This window comes from Gracilinanus agilis, chromosome 2 (genome assembly GCF_016433145.1).
Source record: "Gracilinanus agilis isolate LMUSP501 chromosome 2, AgileGrace, whole genome shotgun sequence".
In the NCBI taxonomy this organism is placed as follows: domain Eukaryota; kingdom Metazoa; phylum Chordata; class Mammalia; order Didelphimorphia; family Didelphidae; genus Gracilinanus; species Gracilinanus agilis.
Window position 1 is genome coordinate 218361811 of NC_058131.1, and position 27254 is coordinate 218389064.

A 27254-nucleotide genomic window follows, 5' to 3' on the forward strand; every position below is an offset into this window, starting at 1 on the left:
AATTGGGGCATTTCCATGCTATAAAGGGGTGAAACAGCTCTCACAAAAACACAAGTGGAGCAACCCCCTCCCCCACACCCCACACCACTTACAACTCCAAAGCCAGCGCACGAGTCAGAGCAAGTTTGGGGCACCCACTAAGTCATCGGCAGCTCACCAGGGCTTGTTCCTGAGAGCAGCAAGACTTAAGACCCCCCCAAGAGGCTAAAAACTCACGGACTAAAGAACTAGCCTTGAGATCTCAGGAGTCTAAGGAGCGCAGACAGATCCTGGGCACAAGCATAAAGCTGAGAGGGAACTCAGCTTACAATGGCAAGCCAGAATCATCAGGAAAACCAGAAGAGAAAGATGAAGAAGAAAAAAACCTTTAACACTTGACAACTTTTACACAGAAAAAATCCAGACAACAGAGCAAACAGCAGAGGAGAACAAACAACCATATCCAAACCTTCCCAAAACAATGAAAACGGGTCACAAGGTCTTGAAGAGTTTAAATCTGAGATCATGAGAAAGATGGAAGAGATCTGGCAAGAAAATAACAGTTTAAAAGGCAGAATTTCACAATTGGAAAGTGAGGCAAGTAAATCAAAGACTAGAAATGACCAGATTGAAAAGGAAAACCAAAAGACTGTAGTTGAAAACCAGTCTCTAAAGGCTAGAATTGGGCAATTAGAAAAAGATGCCCCCAAATCAAAAGAATTAATAAGCAAATTGGAGACCAAAATCAAACAACTGGAAAACAGGTCAGACCAAACTGAAAAGGAAAATCAAAAGCTTATAGGAGAAAACCAGTCTCTAAAGACAAGAATTGGGCAAGTAGAAGCCAATGATCTATCAAGACAGCAAGAGCAAATAAAGTCAAAAAACTGATAAAATAGAAGGAAACATGAAATATCTCAATGAGAAACTGACAGATCAAGAAAACAGGTCTAGAAGAGACAATATGAAAATCATTGGTCTTCCTGAAAAAGCAGAAATAAATAGAAATTTGGACTCCATACTAAAAGATTCCATTCAGCAAAATTGCCCTGAAGTTCTACAAGAGGGCAATATAGACATTGAAAGGATCCATAGATCACCCTCTACACTAGACCCCGAAAAGATAACCCCCAGGAATATAATAGCCAAATTCAAGAGCTTCCAAGTAAAAGAAAAAATTTTTCAAGAAGCCAGAAAGAGACAATTCAGATATCAAGGAGCACCAATCAGGATCACACAGGATCTGGCAGCCCCCACACTAAAAGACCACAAGGCTTGGAATATGATATTCAGAAAGGGAAGAGAACTGGGTTTACAACCAAGGATCACATACCCATCAAAACTCACTACATTCTTCCAGGGGAAAGTTTGGGCATTCAACAAGATAGAAAATTTCCAAGCATTTGCACAGAAAAGACCAGGACTAAATGGAAAGTTCAATATCCAACCACAAAAATCAAGAGAAACATGAAAAGGTAAATAAGAAACAGAAGGGAAAGTAAGAAAACTCATATTTTTTAAATTTGCCTCTTTAAGGGCTTCAATGAGATCTAATTATTGGAACTCCTATGTGGAGAAATGTTATGTATAATTCTCTGTAGTGAACTCTGTTCACCATTATAGCATTCACTATTAGAAGAATTAGAAGAATTATTCATAGGGAGAGATTGGAATACTAAATGGTCTAAGATGATATGGGTGGGAGGGAAAGGGGGATGAATAGTGGACGACACCAAAAGAATCTTGAAGGAATAAGAAAAATAGGATATTCTATTACACACAAAGAGGGCATGGGAAGGGGAAAGGATGAATAATATTACAAGAAGGAGAGGAAGAGAGCATTAAGAGGTGATATTTAAACCTTACTCTCAGTGTAATTAACCCTGAGAGGGAAGAGTAGCTATATCCATTGGGATATAAAACTCTATCTAACCCTACTGAGAAAGTCAGAAGGGATAAACCAAGGGGATCAGGGAAGTGGGGAGGTCAAAAAAGGGAGGGGAGAAGAAGGGGAAAGAATTCATTAGGCCTTAAAAATAAAAAGAGGGGAATAATAAGGGAGAGGGTAAAAAGTGAAGTAAATCAAGGGAGGGGACAAGGATTCTGGCTTAAAGCAAACCACGGGTTTAAAAGTAAATAGTGTAAGAAGAAGGGATAGAATTAGGGGAGGACACCAAAATGTCAGTGAATACACAACTGATAATTATAACTCTGAATGTGAATGGGATGAACTCACCCATTAAACAGAAGCAAATAGCAGAGTGGATTAGAAACCAAAATCCTACAATATGTTGTCTACAAGAAACACATATGAGGCGGGTGGACATACACAAGTTTAAAATAAAGGGCTTCAACAAAATCTTTTGGGCTTCAAATGAGAAAAAAAGGCAGGACTGGCAATCATGATTTCTGATAAAGCCAAAGTAAAAATAGATATGATTAAAAAAGACAGAGAAGGTAATTACATCCTGATAAAAGGCAGTATAGACAATGAGGAAATAACGTTGCTCAATATGTATGCACCAAATGGCATAGCATCCAAATTTGTAAAGGAGAAACTGGTAGAGCTCGAGAAGGAAATAGATAGTAAAACCATACTAGTGGGAGATCTAAATATTCCTCTTTAAGATCTAGATAAATTAAACCAAAAAATAAATAAGAAAGAGGTAAGAGAGGTGAATGAAGCCCTAGAAAAATTAGATTTAATAGATATGTGGAGAAAAATAAATAGGGACAAAAAGGAATACACCTTCTTTTCAGCTGCACATGGTACATACATTCACAAAGATTGACCATATAATAGGGCATAGAAACATTGCAAACAAATGCAAAAGAGCAGAAATAATAAATGTAACTTTCTCAGATCATAATGCAATGAAAATAATAATTAGTAAGGGCACCTGGACAGGCAAATCAAAAACTAATTGGAAATTAATATGATTCTCCAAAACCAGCTAGTCAAAGAAGAAATCATAGAAACAATCAACAATTTCATTGAAGAGAATGACAATGATGAGACATCCTACCAAACCCTGTGGGATGCAGCCAAGGCAGTACTCAGGGGGAAATTTATATCTTTGAGTGCATATATTAACAAATTAGGGAGGGCAGAGATTAATGAATTGGGCATGCAACTTAAAAAATTAGAGGGGGCAGCTGGGTAGCTCAGTCGATTGAGAGCCAGGCCTAGAGACAGGAGGTCCTAGGTTCAAATCCGGCCTCAGACACTTCACAGCTGTGTGACCCTGGGCAAGTCACTTGACCCCCATTGCCTACCCTTATCAATCCTCCACCTATAAGTCAATACACAGAAGTTAAGGGTTTAAAATTAAAAAAAAAATTAGAAAGTAAGCAAATTAAAAATCCCCAGATGAAAACTAAATTAGAAATACTAAAAATCAAGGGAGAAATTAATAAAATTGAAAGTAAAAGAACTATTGAATTAATAAATAAGACTAGAAGCTGGTATTTTGAAAAAACAGATAAAATAGACAAAGTACTGGTCAATCTAATAAAAAAAAGGAAAGAAGAAAACCAAATTGACAGTATCAAAGATAAAAAGGGAGACCTAACCTCTAATGAAGGGGAAATTAAGGCAATCATTAAAAACTATTTCACCCAATTATATGGCAATAAATATAGCAATCTAAGAGATATGGATGAATATTTACAAAAATATAAATTGCCTAGATTAACAGCAGAAGAAATAGAATACCTAAATAATCCCATATCAGAAAAAGAAATTGAACAAGCCATCAAAGAACTCCCTAAGAAAAAATCACCAGGGCCTGATAGATTCACAAGAACAACTAATCCCAATACTACACAAATTATTTGACACAAATATGTTACTGATTCCAAAGCCAGGTAGATCAAAAACAGAGAAAGAAAACTACAGACCAATGTCCCTAATGAACATAGATTCAAAAATCTTAAATAGAATACTAGCAAAGAGGCTCCAGCAAGTGATCAAGAGGATCATCTACCATGATCAGGTGGGATTTATACCAGGAATGCAAGGATGGTTCAACATTAGGAAAACCATCCATATTATTGACCATATCAACAATCTAACAAACAAAAATCACATGATTATCTCAATAGATGCTGAAAAAGCCTTTGACAAAATACAGCACCCATTCCTATTGAAAACACTGGAAAGTATAGAAATAGAAGGACCTTTCCTAAAAACAATAAACAGTATATACCTAAAACCATCAACAAGCATCATATGCAATGGGGATAAATTAGAAGCCTTCCCAATAAGATCAGGCATGAAACAAGGATGCTCATTATCACCTCTATTATTTAACATTGTACTAGAAATACTAGCAATAGCAATTAGAGAAGAAAAAGAAATTGAGGGTATTAAAATAGTCAATGAGGAGACTAAGCTATCACTCTTTGCTGATGATATGATGGTCTACTTTAAAAATCCTAGAGAATCAACTAGGAATCAACAACTTTAGCAAGGTTGTAGGATACGAAATAAATGCACATAAATCATCAGCATTTCTATATATTTACAACACATCACAGCAGCAAGAGGTAGAAAGAGAAACACCATTTAAAATCACCCTAGGTAACATAAAATACTTAGGAATCTATCTACCAAAACAAACACAGGAATTACATGAAAACAACTACAAACACTTTCCAAACAATTAAAACTAGATCTAAACAATTGGAAAAACATTGATTGCTCATGGGTAGGACTAGCTAACATAATAAAAATGACCATTCTACCCAAATTAATTTACCTATTTAGCGCCATACCTATCAAACTACCAAAAAACTTTTTCACTGAATTAGGAAAAACTATAACAAATTTCATTTGGAATAACAAAAGATCAAGAATATCAAGGGAAATAATGAAAAAAAGTGTGGAGGGGGCCTAGCAGTACCAGATATTAAACTATACTATAAAGCAGCAGTCATCAAAACAATATGGTACTGGCTAAGAGACAGAAGGGAGGATCAGTGGAATAGACTTGGGGTAAGTGACATCAGCAAGACAGTATATGATAAACCCAAAGAGCCCAATTTTTGGGACAAAAATCCACTATTTGACAAAAACTGTTGGGAAATTTGGAAAACAATATGGGAGAGATTAGGTTTAGATCAACATCTCACACCCTACACTAAGATAAATTCAGAATGGGTGAATGACTTGAATATAAAGAGGGAAACTATAAATAAGTTAAGTGAACACAGAATAGTATACTTGTCAGATGTCTGGGAAAGGAAAGATTTTAAAACCAAGCAAGAGTTAGAGAAAATTACAAAATGTAAAATAAGTTATTTTGATTATATTAAACTAAAAAGCTTTTGTACAAACCAAAACAATGTAGCCAAGATCAGAAGGGAAACAACAAATTGGGAAAAAATCTTTATAACAAAAAACTCTGACAAGGGTCTAATTACTCAAATATACAAGGAGTTAAATCAATTGCATAAAAAAATCAAGCCATTCATCAATCAATAAATGGGCAAGAGACATGAATAGGCAATTTTCAGATAAAGAAATCAAAACTATCAATAAGCACATGAGAAAGTGTTCTAAATCTAATAATTAGAGAAATGCAAATCAAAACAACTCTGAGATATCACCTCACACCTCGTAGAATGGCTAAAATGAAAGAAGGGGAGAGTAATGAATGTTGGAGGGGATGTGGCCAAATTGGAACATTAATGCATTGCTGGTGGAGTTGTGAGCTGATCCAACCATTCTGGATGGCAATTTGGAACCATGCTCAAAGGGCTATAAAAGAATGCCTGCCCTTTGATCCAGCCATACCATTCTTGGGTTTGTATCCCAAAGAGATCATAGATAAACAGACCTGTATGAAAATATTTATAGCTGCGCTTTTTGTGGTGGCAAAAAACTGGAAAATGAGGGCATGCCCTTCAATTGGGGATGGCTGAACAAATTGTGGTATATGCTGGTGATGGAATACTATTGTGCTAAAAGGAATAATAAACTGGAGGAATTCCATGTGAATTGGAAAGACCTCCAGGAACTGATGCAGAGCGAAAGGAGCAGAGCCAGAAGAACACTGTACACAGAGACTGATATACTATGGTAAAATATAATGTAATGGACTTCTGTACTAGCAGCAATGCAATGACACAGGACAGCTCTGAGGGATTTATGGTAAAGAACGCTACCCACTTTTAGAGGAAGAACTGCAGGAGAGGAAACACAGAAGAAAATCAACTGCTTGAATACATGGGTTGATGAGGACATGATTGGGGATTGAAAGTACCACACCAATGCAACTATCAATAATTTGGAAATAGGTCTTGATTAATAAGACATGTTAAAACCAGTGGAAATGCATATCGGGCAGGGGAGGGGGGGAGGCCGGGGGGTGAAGGGGAAAATAAGAGCATAATCATGTAACCATGTTAACTTTTCTAAAATATAAATATTAATAAATGTTTAAAAAATACATTAAGAAAGTGAAGAATGGTCTGCTCCAATTTGCATTCAGATTCCATCAGTTTTTTTGTGTTTTTTTTTCTGGAGGTGGATTGCATTTTTCATATGAGATCTTCAGGATCGTATTGGATCATTGTATTGCTGAGAGTAGCTAAGTATTTTGAAATTGTTCATTGTCCATTATTGCTGTTGTTGTATATAATGTTCTCCTGGTTCACTTCACTCTGCATAAGTTTACATAGGTCTTTCTCCCTGGAACTTTCTAAGTATTGAATGAGATGGCTACCTTGGGAAAATGAGATCCTGTCCATTGGAATTAGAGCATTATTTAAATGTAGAGGATTAGACAAACTTTAAGGACCCTTCTGTGTCCATTTCTATGTATTTAAGAGACCTTTAAGTCTATAGGATGTGCCAATCATATATCTAAAATCCTGAGAGTAAGACCAGTACTGTATTTTTAATATCCCTGAAATAAAAATCTAATAATGCATACAGGAAGAACAAAAGTGAGTCTATTTCACAGCACTCAGACTGTTTTATCTACTTTACTTTTGCAGTTTTTACTCAGCATTACTTACAGAATTTCAGATTTGGGAAGGACTTTAGGGGCTATGTAATCCTACTCATATCTAAACAAAAATACCCTCCATAACATACTCAACAAGTGCCATCCTGCCTTTGTTGAACACCTACAGTGAGGGAAGCGACCACTGCTTCCCATTCACTTTTGGATAGCTTTAAGTTTTCCTTACATTGAGCTGAAATAGATCTGCCTCTCTATAACTTGCTTGCTCCTACTAATGTCCTCTGGGGCCAAGCAGAATATAGGTCCTTTTCCATAGGACAGCCCTTCAGATACTGCTCTGCACTGGGAATACCAAGACAAAAAATGAAAATCCCTATCCTGAAGGTCCTTATGATGTTTTACTAGAAAGATACAGGAAGGTAAATATTACATAATTTAGTGTATAGTGGTACAAAAGTACAAAACACTTTAGGAAAATTTAAGGAGCTAGAGAACACCTTCAGCTACTGAATTCATCTTAAAGGACTGTTAAATCAACCGCTATTAAGTGCCTACTATGTGCAAGGCATTAGGCTGTTTGCAGGAGACATACACAATAAAGCAATCTTTACATTCAAAGAGTTTATATCTGGCCATCATGTCCTTAGGGAAAATATTAAACATTATGTCAGGATCTTATGAAATATAAGCAAACTGTATTGCACTTTCCTAATTTGCCAGTCTAATAACTTTCCAAAAATGGAATTTAATCAGATGTGATCTATTCTTTAAGAAGCCATGTTGTCTCTTAGCAGCTATCCCCTTTCTTTTCTAGATAAGCTGAAGGCTAAGATGTAGATTTTCACCTAATTATGAAATCTAGCTTATTTCTATTTTAATGAATGTTAAATGGTTACATATTTATAAATACCATTCTTAAACAGAATTTTCATAAGGTACAAGGGCACTTTCTAAACATCGATAACTTTGGTTATAGGCTAAAAAGATTTCTAAATTGCATTTAAAAACATTATTAAAATTAAGGACAATTAAATCATTCATGATGGGCATCATGGGTGGGAAGACAATGGACCAAAGTCAAGATTTAGGTTCAAGTCTAGGATCCCATATTTCAATTGGACACATAATAAAGCATTATGTGCAAGGTACTAGGGCTACAAAAATTAAAAGACAGTTCCTGTCCTTAAGTAGCCTATTTTCTGCTTCCATATGTGTGACATGGCTAAACGCATACTTAAGAAGGTAGGAGTAATTGGCAGATAAAGAATTCTAGGAAGGCTGGAGAAGTACATTTCCAACTGGAGAATTAGGGAGAGTTCATGAAGGTGTCTCTGGTTCATCCTTATGGGAGAATGATTGTGAAAAATAGAAATGAGACCAGGAAGGCACTTCAGACATAAAGGAATGAAAACAACTTGTTTATGACAAATAGAATTCTTGGAACAGGTAGTAGTCAATTAAGCATTTATTCAAGTATCTATTGAGAGGTGATAAGTATTCAAAACCAAAAATGAAATAATCCTTAACACTAGGGAAATTACACTTCAGTTTGGCTAGAATGTAGAGTACAGAAGTGAGCATAGTCTACTATCAATAGGTCAACAATGCTTTGGTTAAGAGAGCCAAAATTTTGAACACACTGATGATTGACAGTTGCAGTCATCTTAATCAGCTAGAAACCTGAATTTAGCATTTTGTTAACAATAATAACTATGATATACTATGTATATTGACATGGTTGCTGTTATTAAAATTGATATGGGGGCAGCTGGGTAGCTCAGTGGAGTGAGAGCCAGGCCTAGAGATGAGAAGTCCTAGGTTCAAACCCGGCCTCAGCCACTTCCCAGCTGTGTGATCCTGGGCAAGTCACTTGACCCCCATTGCCCACCCTTACCAATCTTCCACCTATGAGACAATACACCGAAGTACAAGGGTTTAAAAAAAATTGATATAGATGGATATTAAAAGAAGTATTATTTTAATTAAAGCCATGTTGGTAAAATATAAGATGACCACGTACCTACTAAGATCTAATTCAAATCCCCCACCATACCTTCTGCCCACCTGGCTTCCTTGTACCAAAGAGCCTGCCTCCAATCACCTCAGGAGTCTTATTCTGTTCTTTTATGTAATCACACTTCCTGTCTACCTGCATTACGAGAGGAATCATGGGAAATGTAGTTTCCAAGTCCCCTGAATGTCCACAGGAAGTTTGTCATATATCTAAATATTTAAAACTCATATGAACCCCAAAAATTCCAAATAACACATTGCCAAACTTCGAAGAGCTTCCCACCAAGCATCACTGGTATATGTGTAATTGGAATTTTGTACCCTTCAACTATATTTCCCAGCATCCCTTTCCTTTCATCCCCATGTTAAGTCCTTACATTTTGTACATAAGTTTCTGGAACTCTGCCCTCCCTCTTGCATGGTCCAGGAATCTACTCTTTATGGATGGTTTTACTTTTCCTCTACTTCAAGTTATTAATAAATCTTATAAAATATATTTGGGGTATTAGATATTAATTTTTGTAAATGTAATTAATTTTGTAAATGTAATTAATACATTTTGAGGTTAAAGGTGTGAAAGGGATTTTTTAATCTTAACTTAATCAAGTACTGCCTTTTAACTTAATCAGTTAGGAACTCAAGGATCCTTTTGATAAAAGTTCACACCCTCAAAGGATGGGAGGTGCCTCCCTGAGCAGTGCCAGGCAAATTAAGAAACTATGATTGGTTCCTGAGATATGACAGACCAGCCCACAGTGAAAGGAAGCAGAAACCAGAGAGACAGGAAGTGACATGTAGAAAACTGCTTATAAAACTCAGCCTAAGGCATTCTGATTCATGCTGCTGTCTTGGTGGCTCTTGCTAAAAGAGGGATTCTTCTGAATGGCACTTCTTCTGTGTTGGAGATTCTGTGTCGATGGCTCAAGTTCAGCTTCAGTGACTTGCTTGGGTCGAAGAGACTCTGGAAGGAGGCACTGGCCTTTCAGCTCTTCTCTTGTCTTTGGTGGGATGCTCTCTTCAGTGAGGTACTCGGATCTGGACTTAGTTAATTTAGCTAAGCAATATCTTCTACCTCCTTCCCACATTTCCCCCTTTACTATCTCTACCTTGCTATATAATCAAGCTATAAAGCTACTAATAGCCTTTTGACTTAAGTTAATTATTATAAACGGCAACCACAACAATTTTTTAAATTCTTATATTTGTCAAACCCATTTTAATTATTACAAAGGAGGATCAGGATTAAATCTTGGGGAACCAAGTTTATGATGTGAGACAGATCGATGGGTTCACTAGCAATAAAGATCTAAGAGGAAAGACAAAAACAAAACAGAAGAACAAGGAACAATGTCAGGGAAGTAAAATATGGATCATTCATCCAAAAGATGAAGTGGATGGGATCAAGGATATAAGAAGCTATTAGCCTCAATATAGCTAAGTCTTCATTTTCTGACACTAGAAGAGAATGAATAAAGATGTAATAATAGCTCAAGTTTATATTATCTTTAAGGTTTGCAAAGCTCTTTATAGATTATCTAATTTGCTCCTTTCAATGGTCATGTTAAGTATTTGTATTATTCCTATTTTGCTGATGAGGAAAATGAGGTTTAGAGAGGTTAATAACTAATTTATATAGCACTTTAACATTTGCAAAATGCTTTATGTAGACCATCTCATTTAGTACTACTTATGATCTTATCCCCATTTTACAATGAGAAAATTGAGGCTGAGATATTAAGTGAACTAGTTTTCCAGTCACACAAGTTAATATCAAAAGTAGGATTCAAACCCAACTTTCTCTGATTTCATGTGAAGTATTCTTTCCATGATACTGTCAACTTGGATAAACACAGAACTACTAAAGTAGTCAGATAAAACCAAGTCTTTAATCAGGAAAGAGGTCCAACATAATCATCTGCTATCACAGAGCCAAGCCCCAAAACACCACACTGAGTTAAAACCCTGGGGCTCTCGGAACAGTATCTCTGGGAGAATGCACCACTTGACATGATTCTCCGAAGAATAATAGAACTTGGGGGAACATATATATATATATACCATTTGGGGAACTAAGGACATGGAAATATGATTGATTGGTATTGCCATGGCTACAAGGAAATGAGAAGTTCAAGACAAGATTATCAGGGAGAAAAAGATGTTTTACAATGGATACAAAAGGATACAAAAGGGAAAGATTCAGCCAAAGGCTGGGCTACCTAGGAGAGGTCTTTGATACAATGGAAGAAACTACCAGGACAAAAGGCTACTTAACATTTGATTAGGTCTACTAGTCCCAAATGAACTAGGACCATAAAGTACCTTAAGGTCTATAGTTCAGTCTAATATAGGTGAATCTGGGACCTCCCTCAGGGTGAGTTCTCAAGGGACAGGACAAAATTGGGGTTCCAAAAAACCCAGTTGACAATACCATGCTAATTCTCAAAGAGATATTGAGGTATAGGACAGGGAAAATAAACGTATACATAAAAGGTTCCTAAATGTTCTCAGGGAAGTTAGGGCCAAGTTACTATCAGCTTATCTCATGGGAAAAGGTATCTCAGCATATGGGCAAAAAAGGCCTTTAAGTAAAATTAATCTGTCCCCTATGTCTCTAATATGCTTTATTTAGACTGATTCAGAAGAGATAGGAGTTAAACCTGGCCATGAATAAACATAATGGCACCTTTGTTCCTTGTTTTGTTTTAAGTCTCCTAGATAAGAGTTCTTGACTCACTGGTGCAAAAGAGTGAGCTCTTGGGCTCTGAGTCTAGTGAAAGCCCTAAGAGCAGGCCCCCAACTCTTAACAAACCAATAAATTTAGTTAATTAGGAGGTGTATAGATTCTTTCCCACTTACTTTTTCCCTTCTTTGCCAACTCAGTTAATAATTATGCGCAAGGATTCACAAGCATATATCAGGGTACTAAGGTAACACTTTTCTTCTCCTTTAGTCACTGCTCTAGAATCCCCAGAAAGTCAAGAAAGTAGATGGGGCTTTTTCTATGTAGAAAGAGAGTGCTGAAGCTATATTGGTGGTCCTTTTCCCAGGCAAGCTAATGGAGGACCACATTTTGCCACAGACTACAAAACTTTCAGGATTCTCTTGACATCTGTCTGCTGCAAATATCTTTCAATAAATCTCATCTGGAGACATGTTTTATTTTGAGGGTTTTCATTTTCCTTTCCTAGAATGGATATTGATTCCTAGAATGGCCACTAAAGTTTTGTAAATAATGGGCAAGACTGAATTTTATACCATAGGTAGAACAAGGGGGTAGGGGCCATTCTAGAGTAGTCAGTGTTTGGCTGAAAATACTAGTCAAGATTGAAAGGAGAGAATCCAGACCAGCAAAGATGAATTTGAGACATCAGAGTCAAAGCTATCACATTTACTAGTTCTGTAAACCTGATTGAGTAAGTCATTTCACTGACCTCAATGTTTCCTTACGTGTAAAATCAAGATAATAATACTTGTACTGTCTACCTCACAGAGTGTTGTGAGGAAAGCATTTTGTAAACTTTAAAATGCTCTAGAAATGGTTATATCAAAAGAATAACCCAACTGGTTTAATTCCTAATCTTAAATTCCAATGAACTTCAAATCAACAAAAAATTTACATTAAGCAAATAGCATCCAGTTCTATAGGCCCATTGTGGTGGTAAGCACTTTTAAAGGGCATCTAATCCAACACCTTCATTTTTCATTTGAGAAAACAGGCCAGGAAACCGGGACAAAGGTCATATAAGTCATCAAAACTGGAATCCAAATCCTGAGTCACATCCCGCACTTTTCTCTGCACCACAATACAACTAATTTAGCAAATCCATTAAGTACCTATACGAAAAGCCCCACATTAGCCAAAATCCATAGTTCCGGCTCTAAGGGTATTTTCTAGCCTGAGACCTTAGGTGAAAAATGTAAGTGCACCCTTGCCGAGATTACATTCTATGGGGGATCCGTTTGTGAGTTCTATTAAGAGAATGTAAGCTCCTTGAAGGCAGAAGCTAGGCCAGTTTTTGAAATCTTTGTCTCCTGGGCCAAGCTCGTACAAAAGATAGCTTGTTCCAGCTGCTGCACCGACGGAGGGCACAGAAGAGGGGACGGAAGGGGAGGTCGCCCCTCCAGAGTGGAGTCCCCGACTCCGCATAGGGACCGAGGCTCATCCTCGAGCAGAGCCTCCCACAGCAACAGACCTGAGGGCGAGGGGCGGGGGCGGGCAGGGTCCCGGTTCGGCTTCGGACACCAACAGGAGCCATTCGCCCCTTCATCCAGAGGCCCAGAAAGGGCAATGACTTGCCTCCTGCCCGGCGAGGGTCAGTTGCGAGACAACTTGTTCCTCTCACCTTTCTTCAGCGTACTGATTTTTTTGCCCTCAAAGTCACAAACGGCCTATAATAAGCCCAAGAGTTCCTTAAGCCTCTCTGGAACTCCGGCCCCACCCCCCCAATTTTCTCGCGAGAAGCTCATTTTGCCAAACATCACTTCCGCAGTACATCCCGAGCCTCTCCGCGTGGCCGGTAACCCAGGGCAACGGCCACCTCCGCCCATAGCTACCGCGGACTAGCGGCTGGCCAGCCCTGGCTGCTAGTCCTGTCTCCCGCAGCCAGGTCCCATCCCAGCCCGCCCAACTTGGCTTGAATTGGCATCCCATGCGGCTGTGAGGCAGTCTTGGCGGTTTTCCCGCCCCCCCATCCGGGGCGGGAAGCGAGGGGCCAAGCCCCTGCCCGAGGTGGGCGGCTCACCCAGGCTGGAGCTAAAGAAGGACGTAAGGTAGGACCCAGCGCGTGCAAGTGGAGGGCATGAGACTGAGGGGGGAGGGTGGGGAGGGAAGGGCAGGTGGGCGGAGCCATTACGCAATGAGGGAGGGGCCTGGGAAGGAGGCGGGATGTGGGCGGGGCTAGTTCGGGAGCCGTTTCTTGGGGAAAGGAAAGGCAGTCAGGTTGTTATGGGGACTGGAATCTTTTATTGGAATCCGGAAGGCACCTCGGTGACCCTCCAGGCCAACTACCTTATTTTACAGACGAGGAAACTGAGGCCCAGGAAGGTTAAGTAAGTTGACCAAGATCACACAAGTAGCTGGAATGTGAACTCAGGTCTTCGAACTCCAAATGCAACCCTCTTTCCGCAAGAAGAGAAGCCATATTACCTCTAGAAGAGAAGGAATAATGGCGGGCTCGGTTGTTGAGGGCACAAGTCTAGGTGGAAAGGCAAAAAAAGAAGGATGGGAGGGAGAAAGGATGGGGGTAGGGAGGAGGTTTAGAGCACTTGCAATAGGAATGAATAGAGAGAACTAGGACCATCACTTTGGAGAAAATGGTTCACTGGTTTAACATTTACACCTAAGATATTAGGATTGTGGATTTAGAAATGGTGATGTGGTGCAACCCCTTCGTTTTACAGGTGAAGAAAATGGGGACCTACTATGTATTGTGCTGTGGAACACAAAAGAAGGGCAGGGTCTTCCCCCAAAGGAGCTTACTACATAATTGGAGAATAATAATAATAGCCGACATTTCTATTGTACCATAACGTTTGCAGAAGCACTTTTACCTATATTATTTCATTTGAGCTTAAAGGCCACCTAGTAGGTGAGCAGATGTCATGGCCACATGGATTGTCTGCAGTAGTTGTACCTCAGGCCTTCCCAACTTCAGGTCTAACATTGTATCTGCAGTATTAGGAAATTAAGCACAACTATGGAGGCTAAACAATCTAATAGAGAGCAGCATGATATACTTAACATTGTATAATATATGGAGGTATTGAGAGAATCATGAATGTTTAACTTCTGACAGTGTCAGTTTCTAAGGCCTAGGTTTTATACTACCAAGACCCCCCCCCCCAGTATACATGCACACATATACATATATACACAAGCATATTTACATACATGTATACATATATACATATAAAGATACCACAAATATATATATATATGTTGATCACAGCAAAGCATTTGCTACCATGATTCAGTATCCTGATGGATTTAACTAGGTTTCAGATTCTACATCTTTTAAAATGAGGTGTTGGAAGATAATCTAAGTTTAACAGTATAGAAATGAAGATGTAGGGATGTGGGCCAAATGATAGAAGAATTAGGTGTATTCATAGCAGGTTGAACAGCCAGAAAGGGAATTGGTTAATGTATCAATTTCCCCTGACTTTTTGCCTTTGTCCCTTCACCTTTTCAAAACTACTTGGATGAAGACACAGATGGCACCAAGTTTGCCTGTTGTCACTTCCATTAGACTGGGCTCCTAGAATTTAGGGACTATCTTTTGCCTTTCTTTTTATCCGTTTAGCACTCTGCCTGGCACCCAGAAGGCACTTAATCAATGCTCCTTGACTGACTGGTATAATTTATCTTATTTGTAAAAATCACTTTTCTCCCTATAATTCATCCATAGCTGCCTGATTAATTTTTCTACTGGTAGTTCCATTCAAATCATGCTATTACTGAATTCAGTCATTTGCTAACTGTTTGCTAGATATCTCCACCTACCTGTCCCATAGCTGTGACAGCTTATCAAAAAAACAGAATTCCTGGTTTCCCCTAAGACCTATCCCTCTTAATTTCCTTACTTCTATTGGGAGTACCACCATTCTTTCACTTAGTTAAGTTTGTAATCTCAGTCTTCCTTAACTCTTGTTTTTTTCATCCTCTCCCTCCATTCAAGCAGTTGCTAATTCTTGTTGATTATACCTACCCACACAACTCTTACATACATCTCCTTTGTACTCTTATGGCTAACATATCAACACTCATAGACTTCTCACCTGGATTGCTGTGGTGCACCAAATGGACTTCTGGATTTCAGTCTCTCCCATCTCTATTCTATCCTCCACATAATTGCCAAAATAAATTTTCTAAAGCACAAATATGACCATATTATTTCTCTCTTCCTCAAGAACTTCCTCTGTATCCCTATTGTTTCTAGGATAAAACCCTTCACATCTCTGGTTCCAGCCTATCTTTTCAATTTGATTTCCTGTCTTACTTACTTTCTTATTGTCACATCTTTTATTCCTTTTGAAATTTAATAGAATTTTAGGATACTGGAACTAGTATCCTAAAGGACCACATTAGAAATTCACTTAATATATGAGGAAATTAAGCAACTGTTAGTTATTTTGCCCAATTATAAGCCAATATATCTGACAATCGAAGTGAAATGGACAAATATTTACTAAAATATAAATTGCCCAGACTCATAGAAGAGGAAATAGGATTCTTAACCCCATCTCAGAAAAAGAAATTGAACAATAGATTAGAAAACTTAAGCCAAGAAAGGAAAAAGGGATTTGCCCATGGTAAGAGTTTCAATTTTGATGAATTTGTTTCCTTTTAAGCTCTTCCCATTATTAACCCTTTCTGATTTATTGTACCCATTACTATCATGTTGATGTGTGGTGGAAGAATTTAGATAACATATCAAAAGCAGTTCTGTTTTTCACAAATAGAGAAAATTAAATACCACTAGTTCTGTGTAGTTCCTTTGGTTTGATTTAGTTGATCTCTAGCAGTATTCAGCATCCTGGTCTGGCCTAACCCCTAAAAGTAAAGTATCTATCCAAACACTAGATTTCATTGATATCTCTTGACACTGTCAAACTCAGGTATGTTTAAGGTTAGTAGGATATCAAGAGGCAGCATGTGAAGAGTTCTTAGAGACCTGGCCTTAGAGTCAGGAAATTTTTAATTTAGGCCCCATTTTCCTGGACAAGTCATTAACCTCCCAATGCTCTAGGCCAGTGATGGGCAAACTACTGCCCATGGGCCAGATGTGTACCCCTGAAATGTTCTATCCCTCAGGGAGACATTATTCCTAATCTGACGAACACAATGAGTAGGATGCAATATCATGAAACTTCGAAAGAGTTGCCTTAGAAACAGACTGGCAGATGAGCATTTCCTTTCCTTTGGCCCCCTCTTTAAAAAGTTTGCCCATCACTGCCCTAGGCCCATGTTTATGAACCTATGGCACATATTCTGAAGGGCACTGCTCCCTTCCCCCTTTCCACCATGCCAGAGGACATTTCTCACATGGCTCACCCCTCTCCCCAGTAGCCCAATGGGAGTGCTTCCTCCCTCTCCTGTCTGGGGTAAGGGGGCAGTTCACATGGGCATGAGGGTTGCAGTTTGGGCACTTAGCCTCTAAAAGGTTCACTGTCACTGCTCCAGGCAGACTATTAAGACTGTATATAAAGTTGAAGAGAAGATGCTAGCCTGCATTGGTAGAAGGGAGGGAGTTTCCTCATATTATTGAAATTATAGATTCAATCCTGTCTTTATCTCTGCCCTAAGATAACAAAGATCTAAAAGAAGCTTACACAACTAGTCAGGGAAAATCGTATTGAAATAGAGTAGTGAAGGAATTTGTGAATAATAACACAATTGTAGATCATTTACAATTCTATATAGCACTTTATATGTTTTTTTATTTTATATACTGGTATAATTAAATGATCAAAGGAGATGATAATCTTTCAAGAGGACTAGTAAATCCTTTGAAATCTGGAAATTCAAAGTATGTGCCTTTTGACACATACTAGCTAGGTGACTCAGCACAAGACATTTACCCTGTCATGGTCTTGGATAACTCTATAAAACTTAAGCAACAGAAGAATTGCCAATATTTCCTATGCTAATGTAATCATAGGTCCAGACCAAAATCAAAGCAAGGACCAGTTTCCTATGTATACACTCTTTCAGAGTAACCAAGGGCAAGGAAAAGGTTAAACCTGCTGTTTCACTAGAATCCTCTGCCTAGCATTCTTAGAAGGTGATGCTATTGTTACTGGGTAGACTAAGCTAAGTGAGAAAAGCACAAGAATGGAACAAATCTGCTCATTCATCACCTTTCCCCATAGCTAATTGATGCTAGTGCCCTCCCTTGCAAAGAACAACTCACTTCCTTCAAGGGAATAAATCAGTTACCACCAATATCATCCCAATATCCCAATATCATTCTGTATAGGGTAGTTATCTCAGTTTCTTTAGAAGAGGCATCTGGAAGATGTTGGCTTCTGCTTTAGCCCTATGATATCCAACTCCACTAGAAATCTGGAGTCACTCGGAATAAGAGAGAATATGACTGCCAGAAAGTTTCCCTTCCCTCTTCCTTACCTCACCTTATAGCTTTAAGTAACTTTCTTTGTCAATGATGGGGAAGTACCTTAACATTTCTGAACCTGTTTTACTCATCTGTAAAATCAGGGCAAAAACTAGGTAATCTCTAAGATGTCTAAAATTTATTGTAGGTTGTGATGCAACTTCTCTGATTATTTCCTTATGCTCTTTAACCCTTTTTCTTTTTAAATTACATTTTATCTTATTTCTTTTAATTTTACAAGAAGCTACCTTTTCTTCCTCCCATCTTCTCCCTTCCTGTTGAGAAAGAAAAACAGAACTTCTTTTAGAAATTTATATACACAAAAACATACAAATATATGTGTGAATACATAAAGTATTATTCAACATGTATATTATTCAAGAATATGTATTCAGTATATAACATTCAAGAATAACATTATTCATATATATGATTTATCTATATCTACATACATTTAAGCAAAACATTGACTATGTCCAAAAAAAAGTATCTCATTTTGCATTTTAAATCTTTTACCTCTCTAGCAGAAAGTGGATATTAATCACTGATTCGTCTTCTGAAATTGTTATTGGTCATTTTACTGATCAGAGTTTCTAAGCCTTTCTTTTCCAAAGTCTTTTGAAGTTGTTTGACTACAATATTTTTGCTTTTTTATAAATTGTTCTCCTGATTCTTCTCACTTCACTCATTGTTAGTTCATACAAGCCTTCCTAGGTTTCTTAGAAACTAACTCCTTCATCATTTCTTATACCATAATAGTATTGTATCACATTTACATATGTGTGTGTATATGTGTGTATGTTTATATGTATATATATATATATATATTTTTTGTTGTTGTTGTTCAGCTACTTCCCAGTTGATAGGTACCCTCTCAGTTTCTAATTCTTGACAAAAAGAACTATAAATATTTTTGTATATTCTCCCCTTTCCATCCTATTTCTCTGCAGAGTAAAATATATTTCTATGTTCAACTCTATTTGTGTGTCCATATGAATGTGTTTCCTCTTTTGATCAATTTGAATGAGAATTGCTTTCAAGTCTAAACTGCTCCCCCCACTCTTTCCTCCTTAGTTGTATAGACTTCTACTTTCACACTCTGAATATGAAAGATAATTTTCCCCTAACCTTCCTCTTCATTTTCTTCCCTCTTCCCTTCCCTTTCCAATCTTCTTTTTAAGCCATCAAGACATAATAGAACCATTCCCAGATCTTATCTAACTGGACTCCCTTTCTGGACCTTGATGTTTATAGGGTTCAGAGAAGACATGTATTATTTCCCTATATTAGAATTTAAGCAAGTTATCCTTGTTTGATACTTCAATAATGGCTAATAATAGTTAACATTTATATAGCATTTACAATGTGCCAGGAACTATGCTGAACACTTTATGATTATCTCACTTGAATCTCACAGCAACTTTGGGAAGTAGGTACTGTTATTATCTAATTTTACAGATGAGGGAACTGAGACAGTTTTTTGTTTGTTTTTTTTAGGCCCAGGGTACAAAGCTAATGTGTGTTTGAACTGGATTTGAACCCAGGTCTTCTTGACTGTAGCTTGCCACTCTTTCCTCTCCACACTACTCAGCTACCTTATGCTTTATTATTGTTCATTCATATTTACCTTTTTATATTTCTTTTGACTCCTATGTTTGTACTTCAGAGTTTCTACAGGGCTCTGATCTTTTCATCAAGAATGTTTGGGATTATGGGTGCAGTTGGGTGGCTCAATGGATAGAGACAGAAGGTACTGGGTTCAAATCTTTTCTCAGACACTTTCTAGCTGTGTAACCCTGGGCAAGTCACTTAACCCCCAATTGATTCAAAGACATAAGGTAAAGATTAAAAAAAATGTTTGAGGGCAGCTAAGTGGCTCAGTGAATAGAGAGCCAGGGCTAGAATGTGGAGGATATGGATTCAAATCTGACCTTAGAGACTCCTATCTGTGTAATCTTGTATAAGGCACTTAACCTCAGTTGCCTATCCCTAATTATTCTTCTGCCTTGGAACTCATATTTATTATCCATTCTAATATGTAAACTAAGAGTTTTTTTTTTAAAAGAATGCTTGCAAGTCTTTTATTTCATTAAAAATTTATTCCCTGTCTTCCCACCCCACCCCCTACATTATATTCAGTTTTTATGGGTAAGTTATTCTTAGTTTTACACACCCACACCCGCATACACCACATGTGCTTGTATGCAGTTTGCAGTCTGTAATATAGAATTCCAAACTCTTTGCTTCTTTATTGTGATGGCTGCTACATCTTATGTGATCCTGACTGTAGCTATTTGATACTTGGATCTTTTTTTTTTTTTAACTTGTAGCATTTTTTCTTTGACCCAAAAGTTTTATATTTTGGCTATAATATTCCCAGGAGTTTTCATTTTGGGGCTTCTTTCTGGAGGTGATTGGTGGATTATTTCTATTGCCCTATGGTTCTAAGACATCTGGACAATTTTCTTTTGTGATTTCTTGAAATATGAGGTCTAGGGCTTTATTTATTTGTTTGTTTGTTTGTTTGTTTGTTGTTTTGTGCTTTTTTTTTTTGGTCATGGCTTTCAGGTAATCCCGTGATGCTTACATTTTCGCTCATTGATCTCTTTTCTAGGTCAGTTGTTTCTGCTTTAAGATACTTCAGATTTTCTTCTTTTTTCATTCTTTTGATTTTTTTAAACCTTTACCTTCTTTCTTAGTGAATTGATACTAAGCATTGGTTCCACGGCAAAAGAGCGGTAAGGGCTATACAATTGGAGTTAAATGAAGTTAAATGACTTGCCCAGGATCACATTGCTAGGAAGTGTCTGAGGCCAGATTTGAACTTAGAACCTCTTATCTCCAGGCCTGGCTCTCTATCCACTGAGCCACTTAGCTATCCCTTGATTTTGTTTTAATATTTTTTGGTTGTCTCAAAGTTATTAGCTTCCATTTGGTTTGCTGTAATTTTCAGAAAATTTGTTGCTTTGGCAGAGTTTCATATTTCTTATGTTTCATTGGAGAATTTTGTACTTCTTATGCCAAATTGTTCCCTTTACATTTCTTTCTTTTTAAATTCCATTTCTTTTCCATTTTTTTTCCCTTTAGCATTCTAATTTTCTTTATGAAACATTTCTTTTTTATTTAATCTTGCTTCATCTCTCCCAGGAATTCTAACTGAATTTGCATCAAGCTATGTTTTTCTTTGAGGTGTTACTTCCAGATATTTTGAAGCCATTTTCTTCTGGTCTTGAATTTAGAGTGATTTTGCCACCATAATAGTTTTTTTATGGTTGGAATCTTTTTGTTTATTTGTTAGCTCATTTTTCCAGCCAACTTCAGACTTAATGTTAGTGCCAATCTCTGTATACTTTTACAGATAATGTTTGAACTGGTTCCCCTAATGCTTTTTTAGAGTATTGAGGGCTGACCTGCAGGCTTTCTGTGTTTCCCAGGCACTCTGACCAAAAGCAAAATCTTATTCCTGCTCCTTTGGTCTGAGATTTACCAGTATCTGACATGGGTTTGAGTCTAAGCAATAGGCTGTTTTGAGTTTCAGTAGATTGCTGTTAAACTTGGCTATTTTCATCTAGCTGGAAATCACTGTTGTTTCAGAGTAACAACTGTTACTAATCTAGGATTTCTTCTTTGGCTATTCAACTGCAAGCTTCAAAAGAATGTGCTAGAAGTTAGGACTGAGACCCTATTCTACTCTTGTGTCCCAAGCTACATAGCTGCTTCTTACTTCTAAACTTGTCTTCTGCTCAGTAGATGGCTAAGGCCTGTGTTCCCTCCTTACTCTAGAATGCCACCTCTGGTCCTTTCTTCAGTCTGCCCTAGAGCTGTGACCTGGAACCTGCCAGTTGGTCCCTATTCTTACACATTGCATGTGATTGAGACATCATAGTGCTCTAGTATTGGCCTAGGAACTCCTTATTTGAGTGTGCATCTTCAAACCCTGGGCCAGAACATTCTGGACAGATCCCATCCTCAGAATTCATAGACCCTCCTTTTGTCTTTCTCCCTAAAGTGATCTAAGCTGTAAAAATCACTCACCATGACTTTTTATTAGCTTTCCCCATCAGGATTCAATCTTGTGCATTTTCTAGATCTGTTTGCAAGTGTTTAGGGAGACAGGGAGGATTTACTTAACCTCTTCTTGCTCCACTGCCATATTATATCTGCTTACTTCTGTAGGATTTAAATTAATGTCCAGTACTCCAAGTGTTATATTTTATAAGGTTTATTAATAATCACTAGAAGTAAAGGAATAAAAAGGTAATTATCTAACAAGATAAGACCACATGACCAAGCTCTCCTTGCCTATTTAAAAGAACCTCTGGCAGCTGCTTAATTACAGGAAGCAGAGAGCACAAACTTATATCCTCCCTATGCCAGCACACAATGTGAACAGGAAATTGGGGTGCTGGGAATCGTAATTCAAGAGTACAGAAATTAATTACACAGTCCTCCCTGTGATTCTCATGGAAAATGAGCATGTAGAAATCTCCTAGATTTACATGCCTAGTTTCCCCACTGAATCAGTACATATAACCAACTTACATCTCTAAAGATCTATAACTAGAGGTACATACAACATTGCACTTTCTAAGGGGAAATTACAATAATTTGGGGATAAGAAGGAAATAAAAGAGAAAGAGAACAAAACTAATGATTGCTAGGCGCATTGACTAAAAGCCAATTAAGGGGCAGTCCCCTTTGACATAAGGGTGTACATTCAAAATAAATATGTTCAATTTCACTATATCCCAAAGTTCATTCTGGATCCTTTGGTGCAGTGTGAGGTTTCTGTAGGCATCACCATGGCACCTTCTCTAAGCAGTTCACTTTCTGGATTCAGGGAGGTAGCAAGTTTCTTATCCTAAAATTACTCTTAAACAAGAAAAAATTTTATAAATGTAGGATTATATGACAATTATACATTCCTCCCTGAGGAGGGTGTTGACATACTCATGGATCACCCAGGGGATACATGGCTGAGTTATGAGGTACATGAATCAATTGTTAAAAGAAGGTAAAAAACATAAAAAAAAAAGAGAAGAAAAGAGAAAAAATAAAAATTAAATAGTATATAAAAATTCTAAGTAAGCAAGCCCATAATAGGTCCTAGAATCAAGGCCCAATGAAGTGATTTATGTGGCTTGTGGGACCATTGCAGCAAAATTCACTTACTCAGTCACAGCCAACACTACAGAAAATTGCCACACTTATGAAAGATAGAGAAGGGACTAGCTTTTAGCAACAAATGAGAAATAGCATTCCCTGGGCTAGTTTAACCTTTGCTCTCAGGGACATGGGAGCCAAGATGGTAGCCAAACCTAGGTACTTGTCAGAATGTGGCATGGGGAAGACCCACATCTGATGTTAGTCAGACAGCTACAACTTCAAATCTCAAACAAGTCCTCTGTCTTGGAGCAAATTCTCATCAATCCCATCAAGATTGGTTGGTCTCCTTTGACCTTGTGCTTCTTGGCATTGTATAATGGCTCTTTTGTGGTCCCTTCTCCTGGAATCAGACAAAATCATTAATCAAAGTCCCATAATATTTAACAATCAATTGGGGGCAGCTGAGTAGCTCAGTGGATTGAGAGTCAGGCCTAGAGACGAGAGGTCCTAGGTTCAAATCTGGCCTCAGACACTTCCCAGCTGTGTGACCCTGGGCAAGTCACTTGACCCCCATTGCCCACCCTTACCACTCTTCTGTCTATGAGCCGATACACAGAAGTTAAGAGTTTAAAAAAAAATCAATGGCAGAAGTTAAGAGTTTAAAAAAAAAAAACAAAAAATCAATGGCAGGTTTAGGGTATGCATTAATATCAGGGCTAATGGATTTTGTAAACTTATATTAGTACAAAATCAAAAGACTATTATACTGGTAATGTGCTTCAAGTACAAAAAATGAGAGAGGAAAGAAAACTCAAATACTCTATTTCACATACAAGGAAAACAATAATAAAAATTTTTTAAAAATCAAAAGTATATAGTTCACAATCAGTGACACACTGTGTTTGCCCAGGAGAGGTGTAATACAAAAGTTTCTCACCCCAAAATGAGATCCATTTCCTTTTTAACTTGGCCATGATCCACAGTGTGAGTACAAATGATTTTCACTAAGAAAACAGTTTATCAAAACAATAGTATAACAGGTAATGTACATTCAAAGAAGTACCAAAATCCCCAAAATCACAAAAGCACATTTAATGACAATAGCAAACAAACGCCTTGTCATATAGGATTCACATGAGTTGCTGTGTGACATTTTAAAAAAAACCTTTGAAGCTCATGGATACTTGTCATAAGTTTTCCAGATCTAGCCAATCTTTTAACCTTGGCTGAGGTATTTTTAACAAAGTCTAATACTGCCATCATTCCAAAATGTGGCAGAGGAGCCCAGAGAAACACAAACCTCTGTACTGCTGATGAAAACCTTTGGGGTCTAAAGACCAAGAATCTAGATCATTTTGGTGGAAGGGCAGAGTAAGCTGGAGATATAGAAACCATCGAGAAGCCAGTAGACTCCTTAGGAAATATTCCCTTCTGGGGAGCCATGTAGGGGCATCCCCGCCCCCGTCCCCCTAGGAAAACCTTCCCACCTCCCAGATAAGACTGTAACAGCTATAAAAGGTATGTCTTTATATGTCTCATCCATTACATTTTTTATAAATGTGGAGGTGGGGAATACAACAGTGCTATAGCACTTCAACTAGTTCACTAACTACTAAATGAATCCTTACCTTTAGTTGAAAACAACTCAAAGGTAGGCGAATGATCAGTCAGAGGTAGTGGTGCTCCTAGATATCCTGAAAAAAAATCACTTATGAAGACTCCTTAAAATCAATTTAAATTTTTAGATCATTAAATTCTCCGAAGGTTATAAATAGGTTGTAACCAGTTTGATGGAGTCCATCCATTACCATCTATGTGACAATTAATAAAGGCAAAAAGGAACAAAAGGCCATGTAGACAACATGTGACCTTGATGGATCTGGTGACAAATCTAGTAACCGTAAGAACCTATGGTTTTGCCACAGAAAAGATTTTGTGCAAGTTGTTTATGGTTTTTTACAATGGTATTTTCTCCAGTCCAGTCATGGTGGGGAGAGGAGAAGGTAAAAATAAAGACAATGTAACAGCACATATAGCTATTGTCAAGACACAGTAACTTAAAATGATTCAGTGTAGCAGAATATATTAGATTAGATCAATATGTGAACCAAAAAAGCAAAATTAAATTTTAAAACAATCAACAAATACAATATATATGACAGGATACAGGCACTGAATTCAAGAATCCTTTTCTTCAATTCTGTTCTTACAGAGAATTCTTCATTATTTGGAGGGGAACAAACTAAAACAGTTAGCAATGGGGTCTGAAAAGCCAAAAATTCACCTCCTGACTCTTTAAGGTTTCTTCCCCTCCCCAGTATCATCATCCATCTAGATTCCTTTGGTCACACTTCTGGGGTTCCCCATGCCCTCACTGGGCATAGTATGGACATACCCCATATCGGATGTGTTGCAGAGACTGGGCAGGCCAAAATAGCAAGGGGGTGCAGGGAGATGAATCTTCTCCCCCAAATCTCAGGATTATTCAAGCTAATCTCAAGGACCAGTGCACCTAAGAATGGTAGGAAGAAAAGACATCCTAAAACTTTGGTAATGCATCGCCCTTTCATAGAATGGGCCATGCTTGCAGTTGTACTTATTAAATTAGTGGAAAGCTGTTCCCTCATTGCCAGCATGATTTGAAATGCCATTCTTAGATGCTCCCTACTTAGCTAGTTTAAAAAATGGAGGGCAGCCAAAAGGTTTTAGCCAGACACTAAGTTATTGAGAGAAAACAAAAGCTTTCTATTTTAGGCACAATGAAGGTAAAAACTCCTCCTAGCTGCTTAGTTGAACTGGTCTGGGAGAACAAAATGGTGTTTAAGTATGGAATACAGGCTGCACTTGATGTTTGGGTCAGGAAACCAGAGCCTAACTTCCAAAAATCTGACTTTAAAACCACTGAGCTATTAGCTGCCCCACTGCTATACTGGGTTTTAGGGTCTAGAGGGTGGCACGGGAAACCCCCATGTGGGCTAAACCCACAGTTTCCACCCTCCCAGCCAGGAGCATGAAAACCCCCAGGGTCAGTATAAAATTGACCTGGGAGGTAAATGGGGTAGGTGGTGTCTACGCTGTGCTCTTAGGCTGTTTCTAGGCTAAAAGCCCTTTTGGCCCTGAGCTGGAAATTCAAGCAGCTACCACACGCTTGAAATCCACGTGGTGGTGGTGGTGGGGGGGGGGGTTGTAGGGTTGTAGTTGGGCCAGCAGGGGGCCAGCTACTTAGTTTCTCACCTTCCACGCAGTGCTCCAGGGCAGCAGCAAGGAATGGTGGTATAAGCAGATGGGTGAGGGTGTGATGCAGTGAGAAGCTACTTATCCCATTTGGCCAAGAGCCCCAGACTTAGTCCAGCACAGAAAAACAAAGGAGATGAATGGAGATCCCACCAATGGGAGTTCCCTGAAGAGAGTTCCCCCAGGGGAAAGCTGTGGCAGGAAAGAAACTCAGTTTTATCTACTCATTTAAAGAGGAGAAAAGGTTCTAAATTCCAGACTTCGTGTTGCCAAAAATGTAGGATTTAAATTAATGTCCAATACTCCAAGTGTTATATTTTATAAAGTTTATTAATAATCACTAGAAGTAAAGGAAGAAAAAGATGATCATCTAACAAGATAAGACCACATGGCCAAGCTTTCCTTACCTGTTTAAAAGAACCCCACTCTGATTACAGGAAGCAGAGAGCTCGTGAGGTGGGGCTACATCAAACTTATATCCTCCTAACATCAGCCAGCATGCAACATGAGCAGGAAAGTGGGGTGCTGGGAATCGTAGTTCCAGGGCATAGAAATTAATTATACACTTCTGAATTTCATATCTCTTCTTCTCTGCCATGTCTTCCATAGACTGCCCCCACAACAATCAATTACCTATACATAGTAGGAATTCTCCATTGCTCTCCATCTGTAGCCATACAAGTTATCCAGTTTAACTTTGAAGTATGGCTCTAATATTTTTGACAAGAGTTTTAGAGAAGCCATTGACCCTTTTACTCCTTTGTTGATGCTGGTAGTACATGGACTATTGAACACGTGGTCTTACTTTAGTTAGAATATCAGGCTTTGAACTTCTATT

At 38.1% G+C, this 27254-nt stretch overlaps 1 protein-coding gene across 1 annotated transcript in view; it reads left to right on the top strand.

The window, feature by feature from the left end:
• Nucleotides 1–13608: 13608 nt before the first annotated feature.
• The window catches only part of C2H16orf46 (chromosome 2 C16orf46 homolog), a 43579-nt gene continuing 29933 nt past the window's right edge, over nucleotides 13609–27254 (top strand). Inside the window, exon 1 of the mRNA XM_044660959.1 lies at nucleotides 13609–13733. The gene's annotated coding sequence lies outside the window, so the exon portion shown is untranslated. The remainder of the gene's footprint in view (nucleotides 13734–27254) is intronic.